Source organism: Lipotes vexillifer, unplaced genomic scaffold (assembly GCF_000442215.2).
Source record: "Lipotes vexillifer unplaced genomic scaffold, Lipotes_vexillifer_v1.1 scaffold602, whole genome shotgun sequence".
NCBI lineage: Eukaryota > Metazoa > Chordata > Mammalia > Artiodactyla > Lipotidae > Lipotes > Lipotes vexillifer.
The window spans coordinates 3045123-3049230 of NW_006790307.1; the positions used below are offsets into that span (position 1 = coordinate 3045123).

The following is a 4108-nucleotide window of genomic DNA, read 5'->3' on the forward strand; positions in this document are numbered from 1 at the left end:
AACTACCTGGTGCCATCAAGAACCACTGAGGAGAGTTTAAAGTCCGGAACCACAGGAGACATGTAAAAACTTGGAGATGGAATAGTTTCCCACCCTGGGACTGAGACCCCGGGTGGGAGCAACGCATCACTGCATCCCTCATCCTTTCTCCTTCCCCTTCCCAAGCTGTAGTGGCAGCTATTATAAGGCTGGAGATGGGGGAGATGTGAGAAAAAGAGAGAAGAAAGCATAAACCAAAAGGATTCTGAGCCATTCTAACACTGGAGGTGGGGCGTGGCTTCGGATCTACAATGTATCTTTAGTTTCTGGGACTTCATGTTCCAAAGACAGATATCACTGAGGAAGTCTTTGAGCCCACGGAAATTTGAGGGTCTTTGGGATCCAAACTCTCTCCAATTTGGGCTTCTGGTTTCTGTTTTGTGGACACCTTGATTCTGATACTCTTGAAGACAAGGTAGAATCTTGAAGAGAGAGAGAGAGAGAGAGAGAGAGAGAGAGAGAGACAGAAGCTGGCTCCTTAAGCCTGGCCCTTGGCTTATGTGAAAGGTAATTAAATGGAACTTTTTGTTGCCTGGGGCACCTCAGGTACTTGAGCTTCAGACACAATGCAGGAGGATAAGGAACTTCTGGATTGAAACTCCAGGACACCAGTGGGCCCCTCGATGTTATTTGAGGTTCCCTAGGTTCCCCTAGAGTCTACTGAGCAAACTCTAGTTTAAAGCTTTCTATTGTTCTAAGTGTCAGCCAGACTATGTTATAAATCAGCTATTTAACCCATGTTGAAAGCCATATGTGCAATTTCCTTTACAACTAATCTCAGGTTTATAAATCCTGGTTGTGTAACCTCGGGACACTCTCTCTTGGCCATGTTTCTTCATCTGTAAAAGGAAGACAGACTGGAGAAGGAATAGGTCTCTGTATCAGTTAGGATGCTGTTGGCTGCAAGGAACAGAAAACTCAATTCCAACTGGCTTGAATAATAAGGACAAATATTAGTTCACATAAAAGAAAGTCCAACTCTCAGAACCTTCCTGCTGCCACATTCAGAACTCGCTGCTCTAGCCTCTGGAGCCCGTCCCATCCTTCCAGCCTGTGACCAGCAGCAGAGAAAAACTAGTTACATATCATTTTCTTGCCCCATACACACTTTAAGGTGAGCAAAAGGATTAGAATAAATTTAGAGAATTAATCTTAAATTAAGATTAGAATAAATTTTAACAATGAAGGAAATCGTGCACAACCAGGCCAGTCAGTGAGGCAATCAGATCAGTGCCAGGTTCTGGGAGGTGATCACTGATGAACATGGCATCGACCCCACCAGCACCTATCATGGAGCTAGCGACCTGCAGCTGGACAGCATCTCAGTGTACTACAATGAAGCCACAGGTGGCAAATATGTTCCTTGTGCTATCTTGGTGGATCTGGAACCCGGGACCATGGACTCTGCTTGCTCAGGTCCTTTTGATCAGATCTTCAGACCAGACAATTTTGTTCTTGGTCAGTCTGGGACAGGCAACAACTGGGCCAGGGGCCAGTATACAGAGGGGGCCAAGCTGGTTGACTCAGTCCTGGACGTGGTTTGGAAGGAGGCGGAGAGCTGTGACTGCCGCAGGGCTTCCAGCTGACCCACTCGCTGGGCGGGGGCACGGGCCCTGGAATGGGCACCTTGCTCACCAGCAAGATCCGTGAAGAGTATGCCGACTGCATCACGAACACCTTCAGTGTGGTGCCCTCACCCAAAGTGTCCGACGCTGTGGTTGAGCCCTACAATGCCACCCTTTCCATCCATCAGCTGGTGAGGCACACTGATGAGACCTACTGCATTGACAACAAGGCCCTACAACATCTGCTTCTGCACCCTCAAGCTGACCACACCAACCTACGGGGACCTGAGTCACCTCATCTCAGGCACCATGAGTGGTGTCACCACCTGCCTCCGCTTCCCTGGCCAGCTCAGTGCTGACCTCTGCAAGCTGGCAGGCGACATGACGGCCTTCCCACGTCTCCATTTCTTCATGCCTGGCTTTGCCCCTCTAACCAGCCGTGGAAGCCAGCAGTGTCGGGACCTCGCTGTGCCCGAGCTCACCTGGAGGGTCTTCGATGCCAAGAACATGATGGCCGCCTGTCATCCCTGCCATGACGGGGACCTCGCTGTGGCTGCTGTCTTCCGTGGGCGGATGTTCATGAAGGAGGTGGATGAGCAGATGCTCAACCTGCAGAACAAGAACAGCAGCTACTTCGTGGACTGGATCCCCGACAACGTCAAGACGGCTCTCTGTGACGTCCCACCCCGTGGCCTCAGGATGGTGGTCACCTTCACTGGCAACAGCATGGCCATCCGGGAGCTGTTCAAGCACATCCCAGAGAAGTTCACTGCCATGTTCCACCGGAAAGCCTTCCTCCACTGGTACACTGGTGAGGGCATGGGTGAGATGGAGTTCACCGAGGCCGAGAGCAACATGAGCGACCTCGTCTCCGAGTACCAGCGGTACCAGGATGCCACTGCAGAAGAGGAGGAGGGTTTGGGTGAGGCGGCCTAAGGCCGAGTCGCCATCACCCCAGGCTTCTCAGTCCCCTCAGCCTTCTTCCTTAACGGCCCCTTTCCTCTCCCTCTGAATTTGCATTTTCTGCCTCTATCTTGTTTTTTCTTCTTTGGGGGGAGGGGGCGGTTCTAGAACAGTGCCTGGCACATAGTAGGCACTCAATAAATATTTGTTGTTTGTTGAACAACTCAGTAAATATTTTTTGTTTGTTCCCCCCCCTCTGGGGAACCTAGATTTCTGCCATTCTGGGTAACCCTGTATTTCCTTCTAGTGTCCACTCCTCCCGTCTGTCCAGTTAACATTTCCCTCTCTGTTTTTGAGATAACCCTCCAAGAAGCTGGGTCTCATCAAATCCCATTTAGAACCGTATGCTGAAAACACAGATAGATGAACACCAACCTACGCCCACGTGGTAGCCCAGGGGATAGGTAACCAAGCAGCAGGTAGAAGTCCCTACAAGGAAGGGGTGGGGTTTTGGAGAGGGGCATCCAGACCATTGAAGTCCTAGTTTCCAGATATCTCCCCACTCCTTTCTCAGCTTCAGGGGAAGTGTTAACAGTATTATCTCCATTTTCAGTCTCCCGCCAGGCTCTGTCCTGAGCTATTTCCTTTGCAAGGGTCAGGCCTCCACCCTGTCAAGGGGGATCCTTCCCTCTCCCACTTTACCTCCTTCATAATGTTCGATTCCTTCCTTTCCCCTGGTTGGAAAAGGGGGTCAAGAGGAGTGAGAGAGAGACCAGCCTTGGTCTCTAAGCCTCCAGAAAGCCCCTCCCCAAGCCTATCTTTTCTTACAGAAAAAAATTAATATCAGCCCTTCTGTACCTATATGGAAAGGTATGTGCTGTCACCTAAATGTCATTCCCCAGAGAGGGGACAGGATACCATCTGTCTTTTGGCAACATCTTATCTCTTACTTTTGCCATTGCCTTTTCCCCCCTACCCTTGGTTTTGTCCTATTCTACACTTCAAACTTCTGTTGTGTTGAACTTGCTGCTTTTTTTCCATATTGAAAAGATGACATTGCCCCAAGAGCCAAAAATAAGTGGGAATTGAACAAAAAAAGTCCAGAGGTAAGACAGCCTTCAGCATTGGCTGCTCTAGTGATTCGTTGACTTTATCAAGGACCCAGGTACTTCTATCACTCTGTTCTACCATCAATATCATCACAGGCAGGCTCCTTTAGGGTTGTAGGAAGGCTGCCTGTAGTGTCTGGGGCAAACTCTTTCTTTATTCTCATCAGGTGGAAGAGAGAAACTGGTTCCCTGGGTCTTTCTTAACTGTGCGAAAGAACTTTTCCAGAAGCTTCCAGCAAATATTTCCTTATGTCTTATTAACCAAAATTGGATACATGCCAGTTCTCAAGAAGAGGGATATTGACTTTAGGCCAATTAGATCCACTCCTGGAACTCAGTTTCTCCTGAGGTTCATGGAGGAGTGTAGGTACCTGAACAAATTTGGGATTTTGTTAGAAAGGAAAAAGTGAAAACAATTACCAGGTTGGTGTCCAACCACCATACACTTCCTTCCAGATCAAAGGATCCATTCTTTCTCTCAGATGCAGTTTA

General features: G+C 48.9%; 1 pseudogene; it reads left to right on the plus strand.

Annotated features, from left to right (window-relative positions):
* Positions 1-1220: 1220 nt before the first annotated feature.
* On the plus strand, positions 1221-2540 carry LOC103089385 (tubulin beta-7 chain pseudogene; annotated as a pseudogene).
* The last annotated feature ends 1568 nt before the right edge of the window (positions 2541-4108 follow it).